General features: G+C 39.0%; 1 pseudogene; it reads left to right on the forward strand.

Moving 5' to 3' along the window:
* Nucleotides 1–13,378: 13,378 nt before the first annotated feature.
* The window catches only part of LOC122910183, a 28,455-nt pseudogene continuing 27,377 nt past the window's right edge, over nucleotides 13,379–14,456 (forward strand).

Consider the following 14,456-nt stretch of genomic DNA (forward strand, 5'->3'; position numbering starts at 1 on the left):
TTAATTTCCTATGAAGACTATGTAAATCTACACAAATCTGAAAATGATTTTTATATATATATCTTGACTTAGACTTTTAAAAATGTAGCCACCACAATCTAAGATGGGCAAGAAAACTAGAGCATATAGTCGGAATTCAATAATTATTGGTTCAATTAGGCAGTTGTTAGTTCATGATCCACTATTTCTTTCCAGGATTCTTAGTAACTTTTTTCCTTACCAACAGGATTGGATTTATTAGCCCATGCCACTTACTAATATTCATAGAATGGGTATAGCATGGCTTCCAATACCCAAAGACCAAAAATTCTCCCCATTTTAACACCTAAAATTCTACCATTTGGGGTTCTTTGGGGCTGTGACCTTTTGCTAAACCCTCTTTAAGATATAAATATATAAATATAAATTTATTCACTGAGAAAATAATTCTAAGATACTGATAGCTTACTGTGAATTACCACTCCAAATGCTATCTGGCCAAAATGAAATAAAACAAAAGGATGGAAGAGAGTCAGTTCCAGAGGAAGAGAAAGAAAGCCTTGAAATGCAGGATCTTGGCCAAAGAGGCTGGCAGATCATTCAAGACAAACCCTTCCCTTGTTCTGTTGGCCTGGATCAGTCCAGCTGTCCATTATGAAATAGTTCAGCAGTGCTGTGTAGGAGATGATATCATTTATTTAAATAATATTAGTCATATTCATAGCCACTGGGGCCTACTTAGCCCCAGTGCACAAAGTCCAAAAAATAAAATTGACAGATTACACACGCTACGTTTGATCAGTTCTAACCGGCCAAGTGAGAGCCCTAACTGTAATAAACTTGATTTAAAGGTAGAAGTATTCAAGTATCATTTTTACTGAATTAGAAAGGAGCTTCTTTTATCCTAATCAAAATTATACACTTTTTTTATTCATAAAACTTCAGTAATAATTTGAATTACCAAACTCTTTAATCATGAAAATATTTGCCTTTCAAAATTGACTAGTAGAAGTATTAAAAATGCCACCTTTCTTATCCCTTAGAGGTCGAGTGCTCATTTAACCTGAATCTTTTACTAAACACATGAAGAGTTTTATAAGTTTAAAAGAAGGGAGAATATGTAGAAAAATGTTTTTATTCTTTTTACTTTCTTACTATCAGTTTATTTTTTAAGAGGTCTTTTCTTAATTTTTTTAGTATAATGTTCAAAAATACTAGATGCCCAAAAGGCTCAGAAAATCAAATATGTTATTTTCTATTCCAGAGCTGAAAGCTGTCAAGACCAAAGTTATCACTACTGCTGAATTACAGACATTGGAATTAAATCTTAAGTTAAACAAACATCAATAAGCTGTACCAGCCAGGACAGTTTAATCTTTAAAAAGTCAACAATTTAAATTTCTTCCTAAATATAAATAATAATTCTGGGCAAGTCATCATATTTTAATGAAAATCAGAAACCTACTTTTTTTTTTTTTTTTAGTGATCCAAATGATCTTTTTTTCTCATTTCTTTTCAGTGTTCCAGAATTCACTGTAGAAACCTACCTTTCAAAATGACTGGGTTTTTTGTTGTTGTTGTTGTTTCCTTTTGTTTTTTAAAAGATTGATTTTATTTATTTATTTATTTATTTGAGAGAGAGAGAGAAACCGAGAGCACAAGCTGGGGGTGCAGCAGGCAGAGGGAGAGCTGACTCCCTGCTAAGCAGGAAGCCTGATGCAGGGCTTCACCCTAGGAGCTTGAGATCATTACCTGAGCTGAAGGCAGATGCTAAATTGACTGAGCCACCCAGGCACCCCTAAGTTTTTGGTGGTTTTTTCCTAAGATTTCTTTTTTTGGAGAGAGAGAGACAGCATGCACCGGAGTGGGGGGGTGGAGAGGGGAAGGAGGGGGAGGAGCAGACTCCCCACTGAGCGGGGAACCTTTGGTGGGGCTTGATCTCAGGACTCTGAGATCACCACCTGCGCCAAAATGTCTGCCTAACAGACTAAGCTGCCAGGCACCCCTTAAAGTAACTCTTGATTATCCTATAGCTTAGGGAGAGGAGCCAACTGAAATAGTATCTGAAAAACTACACTGAAGCACTACTCAAAAATAAGGGATAGCAATTTTTTATAATTTTCACAGTAAACTCTTTAGTTTTTACTTTTTAAAATATCCAGTTGTGGTGTCTGAATGGTATGCCTCCCTCTCTGTTTTCATCTTATTGAAGTTACATTGTATGGTAGGCTGCTCTGCATTCTACAATCATGCAATGTCGTCAGTATAATTTCAGCTATCTCTGAAAACATTTCTAGGTATTAACATATTTCCTGAACCTGTCCTAGAATCTACTATACTTTTTGACCTAATTACCTTACTTCATTAAAACCTTAAGTAGCAGGAAACAGGGTTGAAAAGTGTAAGTAGAGCCGTAAGCTTTAAGAAAAAAAAAATGTAAAGAAGCCAGAAAATAGCTAACATTTATTAAGTGATCACTAGGTTCTGACCTCTTGACATATTAAGTCCTTAATCCTCACAGTCATTCTACCAGGTAAGTACACTTACAAATAAAGATAAGGTCGCTGAGGTATAAAAGTAAGTTACTTCTAAAAGTTCACACAGCTAGTTAGCAGACATAGGCAAGTTGCTAAAAGATTAGATGGAACTATCAGGCAATGTTACCTGTACAATAGGCTCCCCCACCTCCTTTATCCATGGTCCTGCTTTCTGTAGTTTTAGTTACCAACGTTCAACTGTGGCCTGGAAACAGATAAACGTCTTTCTGAGGTATCATCAGAAGATCATTAGTCACCTCACACTACGTCACAATATCTACATTGTTCACCTCACTTCACTTCATCATGTAGGCATTTTATCATCTCACATCATCACAAGAAAATGACAGGTGAGTACAGAATACTAAGATATTTGAGGGTTTTTTTCCTTTTCTTCTAAATTTTTATTTAATTCTAGTTAGTTAATACACAATGTAATATTAGTTTCAGGCTACAGTTTGGTGATTCAACACTTACATACAATACTCGATGTTCATGGCATGTGTACTCCTTAATCTCAACCACCTATTTAACTCATCCCCGTACCTTGATCCCCTCTGGTAACCATCTGTTTGTTCTCTATAGTTAAGAGTCTGTTTCTTGTTTTCGCTCTCATTTTTCCCTCTGTGATCCTTCGTTTTGTTTCTTAAATTCCACATGAGTTAAATCATATGGTATTTCTCATTCTCTGACTTATTTCACTTAGCATAATTCTCTCCACTTCCATCTGCATCATTGCAAATGTCAAGATTTTATCCTTTCTATGGCTGAGTAATATTCGTGTGTGGGTGTGTTACACACACACCCCACATATTCTTTTCTCATTCATTAGTCAATGGACATTTGGGTAATTTCCATAATTTGGCTATTGTAGATAATGCTCCTGTAAACACCAGTGTATATCTACCCTTTTCAAAATAAAACTACCCTATGATCCACCAATTGTGCTACTAGGTATTTTTTTTTCTTAAGATTTTATTTATTTATTTGAGAGAGAGTGAAAGTGAGAGAGATCACAGAAGAAGAGGGAGAAATAGGCTTCCCACTGAGTGGAGAGCCCGATGCAGGGCTCTATCCCAGGACCCTGGGATCATGACCTGAGCCAAAGGCAGTCGCTTAACTGACTGAGCCACCCAGGCATTCCTGTGCTACTAGGTATTTACCAAAAGATTACAGAGTACTAAGATATTTTGAAAAAGGGAGAGACCACATCCACATACATTTATTACAGTATATTGTTTTAATTGTTCAACTATATCACCAATTATTGTCAATAATCTTTTACTGTGTATAATCCAGATAGGTATGTATGTATGTATAGGAAAAAACATACAGTTCAGTCCTATCCACCATATCAGGTATCCAGTGGGGACCTTAGGGCATATATCCCCTATGAAAAAGTGGGACTACTCTATTTGCAATCAAAAAAGATGATTTTTGCCTCTTGATTCCTCTGTCAATACCAACTTCAAAACCATAGAACTATGGGGCTATTATATCTTTATTAAGACTAAGTCATAGAATGGCACTAATTCCTGCTGAAACCAGTAAAAAGAATATAACTTTATGACATTTTGGATGGGATGGGACAAACATTTCTGAACTGAACAGAGGAGAGATAGGATGGTTTACCCAAAATGTCAACTTCCAATGAATCCCTAAACTAAAGCCTAGGAAATAAGCTTCAAACACCCTTAATAGTCAAAGATGACAGAACTGATGCAGATTAAATATTCAAATAATTAAATTCTGTATTACATGAGATGTCTTGCTTTATTCAGAGATGGCCAAGATGGAGTAATACAGACCAAGTCTAACTTCCACCTTAAAAAAGTAGAACAATGGACAAAACTTATGAAACAGGCTTCAGACACTGGATAATGAGAAATGCAAAACTGTGATCCATGAAAGAAGGGAAATTAATGACATCATCCCATGATTTCCCAGGATTCTAATTAGAGGCAGACCCCTGACCACAGAGCAGGTATGGGGTTTGGTGCAGAGAGTGGCAGGGTTCCAAACATGGAGGTCTCACTAAATTGAGGAGACAGAGATTGAAGTTCAGGGTATTTCAAGTGTCTGGAGGTTGCAAGGAACATTTCTAGAAAGGAGAGTAGTTAGACACAAAGAATGAACTTCAAAGTCTACACTGAGATAACCTGGAATCTCTATAGAACATGCATATGTGTAAAGTGAACTTCCATGAGATAAGGCCAAGAGTAACAAGGGATCTATGAGCAGAATTGTTTCCAGATTGGCACAGATCTGAGAATCTTTCAAACTCCCAACAGCAAGTGGCAAGAGTTCTCAGTGATTATCCAGGGAATTTGGACGGGACCCCAAAAGGCCCAAAATTAGTGAAAATTAAAGTAAAACTAACCCCAAAAGTAGTGGATCTAAAGTATTCCTAAAGTAAATGCTAACTATACCTGACCTAATAAAGCTTTACAGTAAGACTGGAAAAGATTAAGCTGAATAAGGACAAGTTAATTATCTCCCAGAACAAAGCCCAACACTCTTTAAAGGACGATAACAAAATTGATACTCTAAATAAGTCAAATATGCAGTGTCTATCATTCAATTAAAAATGACTAGACAGTCAAGAAGTAGGAACATGTGACCTATAAATTAATCAAAACAGAAAGAAAACTATAGAACACAAGGATTATAGAACACAAAACATTAGAACACAAGGATCTGAAAACAGCTATTACATCTATAGTCTAGTATTTAAGGAAAAAACATGAACATGTTGAGATGAGAAATAAAAGATACTTTTAAAGGCCCCAACTTCGAGTCAGAAGTATATTATCAAAAGAAAAATTCACTGATTAACATTAACAGCAAAGACAACATTGCTAAAGAAATGAGAGATTAGGGATGTCTTGGTGGCTCAGTCCATTGCGCATCTGTCTTTGGCTCAGGTCATGATCCCAGGGTCCTGGAACAAGTCCTTATTGGGGCTCTATCTCCCTCTCACTCTGCCTGCTACTCATTCCCCCTGCTTGTGCACTCTTTCTCCATCAAGTAAATAAATAAAATATTGAAAGAAGAAGAAGAAAGAAACCTGAGATTGAAACTATGCACAGTGCAATAGAAACTACCAACAAATAAAGCACTAAAAATATATATATTAAAAAAAAAAAAAAAAGACTGGGGCGCCTGGGTGGCTCAGTGGGTTAAGCCACTGCCTTCGGCTCAGGTCAAGATCTCAGGGTCCTGGGATCGAGTCCCGCGTCGGGCTCTCTGCTCAGCAGGGAGCCTGCTTCCCTCTCTCTGCCTGCCTCTCCATCTACTTGTGATTTCTCTCTGTCAAATAAATACATAAAATCTTTAAAAAAAAAAAAAGACTGAAAAAAAATTCACAGCATCAGTAACCTGTGGGATGGTATCAAGCAGTCTTACATACGGGTAAAGGGAGTCCCAGAATGGACAGACAGAGAAATAATATTTAAAGCAATAATTAGCACAATGACCGTCAACTTGGAATTTTTTTTTTATTTTTTATAAACATATATTTTTATCCCCAGGGGTACAGGTCTGTGAATCGCCAGGTTTACACACTTCACAGCACTCACCAAAGCACATACCCTCCCCAATGTCCATAACCCCACCCCACTTCTCCCAACCCCCCTCCCCCCAGCAACCCTCAGTTTGTTTTGTGAGATTAAGAGTCACTTATGGTTTGTCTCCCTCCCAATCCCATCTTGTTTCATTTATTATTCTCCTACCCACTTAAGCTCCCATGTTGCATTACCACTTCCTCATATCAGGGAGATCGTATGATAGTTGTCTTTCTCCGCTTGACTTATTTCGCTAAGCATGATACGCTCTAGTTCCATCCATGTTGTCGCAAATGGCAAGATTTCATTTCTTTTGATGGCTGCATAGTATTCCATTGTGTATACATACCACATCTTCTTTATCCATTAATCTCTTGATGGATCTCTAAGTTCTTTCCATAGTTTGGCTATTGTGGACATTGCTGCTATAAACATTCGGGTGCACGTGCCCTTTCGGATCACTATGTTTGTATCTTTAGGGTAAATTCCCAGTAGTGCAATTGCTGGGTCATAGGGCAGTTCTATTTTCAACATTTTGAGGAACCTCCATGCTGTTTTCCAGAGTGGTTGCACCAGCTTGCATTCCCACCAACAGTGTAGGAGGGTTCCCCTTTCTCCGCATCCTCGCCAGCATCTCTCATTTCCTGACTTGTTGCTTTTAGCCATTCTGACTGGTGTGAGGTGATATCTCATTGTGGTTTTGATTTGTATTTCCCTGATGCCGAGTGATATGGAGCACTTTTTCATGTGTCTGTTGGCCATCTGGATGTCTTCTTTGCAGAAATGTCTGTTCATGTCCTCTGCCCATTTCTTGATTGGATTATTTGTTCTTTGGGTGTTGAGTTTGATAAGTTCTTTATAGATTTTGGACACTAGTCCCTTATCTGATATGTCATTTGCAAATATCTTCTCCCATTCTGTCAGTTGTCTTTTGGTTTTGTTAACTGTTTCCTTTGCTGTGCAAAAGCTTTTGATCTTGATGAAATCCCAATAGTTCATTTTTGCCCTTGCTTCCCTTACCTTTGGTGATGTTCCTAGGAAGATGTTGCTGTGGCTGAGGTCGAAGAGGTTGTTGCCTGCGTTCTCCTCAAGGATTTTGATGGATTCCTTTCTCACACTGAGGTCCTTCATCCATTTTGAGTCTACTTTTGTGTGTGGTGTAAGGAAATGGTCCAATTTCATTTTTCTGCATGTGGCTGTCCAATTTTCCCAACACCATTTATTGAAGAGGCTGTCTTTTTTCCATTGGACATTCTTTCCTGCTTTGTCGAAGATTAGTTGACCATAGAGTTGAGGGTCTATTTCTGGGCTCTCTATTCTGTTCCATTGGTCTATGTGTCTATTTTTGTGCCAGTACCATGCTGTCTTGATGATGACAGCTTTGTAATAGAGCTTGAAGTCTGGAATTGTGATGCCATCAACTTTGGCTTTCTTTTTCAATATTCCTTTGGCTATTCGAGGTCTTTTCTGGTTCCATATAAATTTTAGAATTATTTGATCCATTTCTTTGAAAAAGATGGATGGTACTTTGATAGGAATTGCATTAAATGTGTAGATTGCTTTAGGTAGCACAATATTTATTCTTCCAATCCAGGAGCAAGGAACATTTTTCCATTTCTTTGTGTCTTCCTCAATTTCTTTCACGAGTAGTTTATAGGTTTCTGAATATAGATTCTTAGCCTCTTTGGTTAGGTTTATTCCTAGGTATCTTATGGTTTGGGGTGCAATTGTAAATGGGATTGACTTCTTAATTTCTCTTTCTTCTGTCTTGTTGTTGGTGTAGAGAAATGCAACTGATTTCTGTGCATTGATCTTATATCCTGACACTTTACTGAATTCCTGTACAAGTTCTAGCAGTTTTGGAGTGGAGTCTTTTGGGTTTTCCACATAGAGTATCATATCATCTGCGAAGAGTGATAGTTTGACTTCTTCTTTGCCGATTTGGATGCCTTTAATTTCCTTTTGTTGTCTGATTGCTGAGGCTAGGACTTCTAGTACGATGTTGTATTGCAGTGGTGATAATGGACATCCCTGCCGTGTTCCTGACCTTAGCGGAAAAGCTTTCAGTTTTTCTCCATTGAGAATGATATTTGCGATGGATTTTTCATAGATGGCTTTGATGATATTGAGGTATGTGCCTTCTATCCCTACACTTTGAAGAGTTTTAATCAGGAAAGGCTGTACTTTGTCAAATGCTTTTTCAGCATCTGTTGAGAGTATCGTATGGTTCTTGTTCTTTCTTTTATTAATGTGTTGTATCACATTGACTGATTTGCGGATGTTGAACCAACCTTGCAGACCTGGAATAAATCCCACTTGGACGTAGTGAATAATCCTTTTAATGTACTGTTGGATCCTATTGGCTAGTATTTTGGTGAGAATTTCCACATCTGTGTTCATCTAGGATATTGGTCTGTAATTCTCTTTTTTGATGGGATCCTTTTCTGGTTTTGGAATCAAGGTAATGCTGGCCTCATAAAATGGGTTTGGAAGTCTTCCTTCCATTTTTATTTTTTGGAACAGTTTCAGGAGAATAGGAATTAATTTTTCTTTAAATGTTTGGTAGAATTCCCCTGGGAAGCTGTGTGGCCATTGGCTCTTGTTGTTTTGGAGATTTTTGATGACTGCTTCAATCTCCATACTGGTTTTGGGTCTGTTCAGGCTTTCTATTTCTTCCTGGTTCAGTTGTGGTAGTTTATATGTCTCTAGAAATGCATCCATTTCTTTCAGATTGTCAAATTTGCTGGCATATATTTGCCTATAATATGTTTTTATAATTGTTTTTATTTCTTTGGTGTTAGTTGTGATCTCTCCTCTTTCATTCATTTTATTTATTTGGGTCCTTTCTCTTTTCTTTTCAATAAGTCTGGCCAGGGATTTATCAATCTTATTAATTCTTTCAAAGAACCAGCTCCTAGTTTCGTTGATTTGTTCTACTGGTTTTTTTTTTTTCTATTTCATTGATTTCTGTTCTAATCTTTTATGATTTCTCTTCTCCTGCTGGGTTTAGGCTTTCGTTGTTGTTCTTTCTCCAGCCCCTTTAGGTGTAGGGTTAGGTTGTATATAGGAGACCTTTCTTGTTTCTTGAGAAAGGCTTGTATTGCTATATATTTTCCTTTCAAGACTACCTTTGCTGTGTCCCACAGATTTTGAACTATTGTGTTTTCATGTTTATTTGTTTCCATGAATTATTTCAATTCTTCTTTAATTTCCTGGTTGACCCATTCATTCTTTAGTAGGATGCTCTTTAGTCTCCATGTATCTGGGTTCTTTCCAAATTTCCTTTTGTGATTGAGTTCTAGCTTCAGAGCACTGTGGTCTGAAAATATGCAGGAAATGATCCCAATCTTTTGAGACCGGTTGAGACCTGATTTTATGACTCAGGATGTGATCTATTCTGGAGAATGTTCCATGTGCACTAGAGAAGAATGTGTATTCTGTTGCTTTGGGATAAAATGTTCTGAATATATCTGTGATGTTCATCTGGTCCAGTGTGTCGTTTAAGGCCTTTATTTCCTTGTTGATCTTTTGTTTGGATGATCTGTCCATTTCCGTGAGGGGAGTGTTAAAGCCCCCTACTATTATTGTATTAATGTTGATGTGTTTCTTTGATTTTGTTATTAATTGGTTTATATAGTTGGCTGCTCCCATGTTGGGGGCATAGATATTTTAAATTGTTAGATCTTCTTGTTGGACAGACCCTTTGAGCGTGATATAGTGTCCTTCCTTGTCTCTTATTATAGTCTTTGGCTTAAAATCTAAATCATCTGATATAAGGATTGCCACTCCTGCTTTCTTCTGATGTCCATTAGCATGGTAAATTCTTTTCCACCCCCTCACTTTAAATCTGGAGGTGTTTAAATGAGTTTCTTGGAGGCAACATATAGATGGGTTTTGTTTTTTTATCCATTCTGATACCCTGTGTCTTTTGATTGGGGCATTTAGCCCATTAACATTCAGGGTAACTATTGAGAGATATGATTTTAGTGCCATTGTATTGCCTGTTAGGTGACTGTTACTGTATATTGTCTCTGTTCCTTTCTGATCTACCACTTATAGGCTCTCTCTTTGCTTAGAGAACCCCTTTCAATATTTCCTATAGAGCTGGTTTGGTGTTTGCAAATTCTTTCAGTTTTTGTTTGTCCTGGAAGCTTTTAATCTCTCCTTCTATTTTCAATGATAGCCTAGCTGGATATAGTATTCTTGGTTGCATGTTTTCTCCTTTAGTGCTCTGAAAATGTCATGCCAGCTCTTTCTGGCCTGCCAGGTCTCTATGGATAAGTCAGCTGCCAATCTGATATTTTTACCATTGTATGTTACAGACTTCTTTTCCCGGGCTGCTTTCAGGATTTTCTCTTTGTTACTAAGACTTGTAAATTTTACTATTAGGTGACAGGGTGTGGGCCTATTCTTATCGATTTTGAGGGGCATTCTCTGAACCTCCTGAATTTTGATGCTGGTTCCCTTTGCCATATTGGGGAAATTCTCCCCAATAATTCTCTCCAGTATACCTTCTGCTCCCCTCTCTCTTTCTTCTTCTTCTGAAATCCCAATTATTCTAATGTTGTTTTGTCTTATGGTGTCACTTATCTCTCGAATTCTCCCCTTGTGGTCCAGTAGCTGTTTGTCCCTCTTTTGCTCAGCTTCTTTATTCTCTGTCATTTGGTCTTCTATATCGCTGGTTCTTTCTTCTGCCTCCTTTATCCTAGCAGTGTGAGCCTCCATTTTTGATTGCACCTCATTAATAACTTTTTTGATTTCAACTTGGTTACATTTTAGTTCTTTTATTTCTCCAGAAAGGGCTTTTTTTTATCTCCCGAGAGGGTTTCTCTAATATCTTCCATGCCTTTTTCAAGCCCAGCTAGAACCTTGAGAATTGTCATTCTGAACTCTAGATCTGACATGTTACCAGTGTCTGTATTGATTAGGTTTCTAGCCTTTGGTACTGCCTCTTGTTCTTTTTTTTGTGGTGAATTTTTCCGCCTTGTCATTTTGTCCAGATAAGAGTAAATGAAGGAGCAAGTAAAATACTGAAAGGGTGGCAACAACCCCAAGAAAATATGCTTTAACCAAATCAGAAGAGATCCCAAATCATGAGGGGGGAGAAAGGGGATAAAAAGAGGTTCAAAAAGAAAGAAAGAAAGAAAGAAAAAAAAGAAAAGAATTTAAAAAAGAGAACGAATAAAGAAAAGTATAAAAAAGAAAAATATATATATATTAAACTAGTTTAAAAACGTTAAAAAAGAAAAGGGTAAAAGTTAAAAAAAATTTTAGCAGAAGAAGAGAAAAAAAATTAAAAAGAAGAAAATTAAATTAACTGCAAGACTGAAAAATCACAGGGAGAAAGCCATGAGTTCCGTGCTTTGCTTTCTCCTCCTCTGGAATTCTGCTGCTCTCCTTGGTATTGAAACTGCACTCCTTGGTAGGTGAACTTGGTCTTGGCTGGATTTCTTATTGATCTTCTGGGGGAGGGGCCTGTTTTAGTGATTCTCAAATGTCTTTGCCCCAGGCGAATTGCACCGCCCTTACCAGGGGCGTGGCTGAGTAATCCGCTCAGCTTTGCTTTCAGGAGCTTTTGTTCCCTGAGCGCTTTCCGTAGAGTTCCGGAGGATGGGAATACAAATGGCGGTCTCCTGGTCTCCCGCCTGGAGCCCCTCTCCTCAGTGTGCCCTCAGAGAACAGCGCCCAGTAACTCCCGTCTGCCTGACCTCCGGACGCGCTCCGAGCTCACCGAGCTTGCGACCGGTTCAAGGTAACCCCGAGCTGCAAGCTTGCTGTCGGCTCTGTCTCTGTAGCCGGCTTTCCCGTTCCAATACCCGCAAGCTCTGCAACACTCAGACACCCCTGATCCTTCTGTGACCCTGCGGGACCTGAGGCCACGCTGACCTCACGTGGGCTTTGCCCCGGTTTAGCCTCTGGAGCGATGTCCCTCAGCGGAACAGACTTTTAAAAGTCCTGATTTTGTGCTCCGTTACTCTGCTGCTTGCCGGGAGCCAGCCCTTCCCCCAGGGTCTATCTTCCTGTCGCTTTGGATTCACTTCTCGCCAGTCCTACCTTTCAGAAAGTGGTTGTTTTTCTGTTTCCAGAATTGCTGTTCTTCTCTTCGATCTGCCGATGGATTTGCAGGTGTTTGCACTCTTTAGATAAGCTCTCTAGCTGATCTCCTACTAGCTGAAGTAGTCTCAGCCTGCTACTTCTCCGCCATCTTGACTCCTCCTCTCAACTTGGAATTTTATACACAATTAAATTATCTTTAAAAATTTGAGGTAAAATACAGTTTTTTAAAGACAAACAAAATCTAAATGTGAGACAGAAATCCATTAAAATCCTAGGGGTGCCTGGGTGGCTCAGTTGTTAAGCATCTGCCTTTGGCTCAGGTCATGATCCCAGGATCCTGGGATCAAACCCTGCATCGGGCTCCCTGCACAGCGGGCAGCCTGCTTTTCCCTCTCCTGCTACCCTTGCTCATGTTCCCTCTCTTGCTCGCTCTCTGTCAAATAAATAAATAAAAATTTTTAAAAATATATTCTAGAGAAGAACATAGGCAGCAAACCCTTCGACTTTGGCCACAGCAACTTCTTGCAAGACACATCTTTCAAGACAAGGGAAACAAAAGCAAAAATTAACTACTGGGACCTCGTCAAGATAAAAAGCTTCTGCACAGCAAAGGAAACAGTCAAAAAACTAAAAGGCAACTACAGAATATCAGAGAAGATATTCACAAATGACATATCAGATAAAGGGCTAGTATCTAAAATCTTTAAAGAACTTGTCAAACTCAACACCAAAAAAACAAATAATCCAGTCAAGAAATGGACAGAAGACATGAACAGTTATTTCCCCAAAGAAGACACACAAATGGCCAACTAACACTTGAAAAAATGCTCCACATCACTTGTCATCAGGGAAATACAAATCAAAACCACAATGAAGATACCAGCTTATACCAGTTAGTATAGCTAAAATTAAGAGGACAGGAAACAACAAATGTTGGCAAGGAAAGTAGAGAAAGGAGATCCCTCTTACACTGTTGGTGGGAATGCAAGCTGGTACAGCCATTCTGGAAAACAGTATTGAGGTTCCTCAAGTAATATAAAACAGAGCTACCCTATAACCCCGCAATTGCACTACTGGGTATTTACCCCAAAGATACAGATGTAGTGAAATAAAGGGGCACCTGCACCCCAGTGTTCATTGCAGCAATGTCCACAATATCCAAACTGTAGAAGGGGCTGAGATGTCCTTCAGCAGATAAATGGATAAAGAAGATGTGGCTTAGGCAACAGCAGCAGATCCAAGATGGCAGCCAGTAGGAGGCTGATGAAGGAGCTTGAAGAAATATGCAAATGTAGAATGAAAATCCCTCATAATATCCAGGTTGATGAAGCTAATTTATTGCCTTCGCAAGGGCTTATTGTTCCTGACAACCCTCCATATGATAAGGGGAACTTCAGAATCAAAATCAACTTTCCAGCAGAGTACCCAAACCACTGAAGATCACATTTAAAACAAAGATCTCCGGGACATCCACGAAAAGGGGTAGGTATCTCTGCCAGTACTTAGCACTGAAAACTGGAAGCCAGCAACCAAAACCATCCAAGTAATCCAGTCCCCCATAGCACTAGTGAACAATCCCCAGCCCAAGCACCCACTTTGGGCTCACCTAGCTGAAGAATCCTCTAAGAACCTTAAAAAAATTCTATAAGAATGCTTAAGAGTTTACAAAGAAATACAGAAAGGGTGCCTGGGTGGCTCAGTGGGTTAAGCCGCTGCCTTCGGCTCAGGTCATGATCTCAGGGTCCTGGGATCGAGTCCCGCATCGGGCTCTCTGCTCAGCAGGGAGCCTGCTTCCTCCTCTCTCTCTCTCTGCCTGCCTCTCTGCCTGCCTCTCTGCCTGCTTGTGATCTCTCTCTGTCAAATAAATTAAAAAAAAAAAAAAAGAAAAAAGAAATACAGGAAGAAGCAAGCTGTGCACTAAATTCTGCCACAACCTATTCCAGTGAATGTGAGCAGAGACGGCCAGCAATGCATTCAGACACCCGGCGAAGCAAGACTCTGTGGAAAATTGATAAATGTAACCACTTGGCTTTTGCTTGTGTCAGTTACTAACTCTTTATAGTTTTCTTTTTTTTTTTTTTAAGATTTTATTTATTTATTTGACAGACAGAGATCACAGGTAGGCAGAGAGGCAGGCAGAGAGAGAGGTAGGGAAGCAGGCTCCCCGCTGAGCAGAGATTCCGATGTGGGGCTCGATCCAGACCCTGGGATCATGACTTGAGTCAAAGGCAGAGGCTTAACCCACTGAGCCACCCAGGCGCCCCTCTACAGTTTTCTTAATCAAAAGTGGTCTAGGTAACCTGTAGAGAAAAGGTTAAAA

Source organism: Neovison vison, chromosome 6 (assembly GCF_020171115.1).
Source record: "Neovison vison isolate M4711 chromosome 6, ASM_NN_V1, whole genome shotgun sequence".
Taxonomy (NCBI): Eukaryota; Metazoa; Chordata; class Mammalia; order Carnivora; family Mustelidae; genus Neogale; species Neogale vison.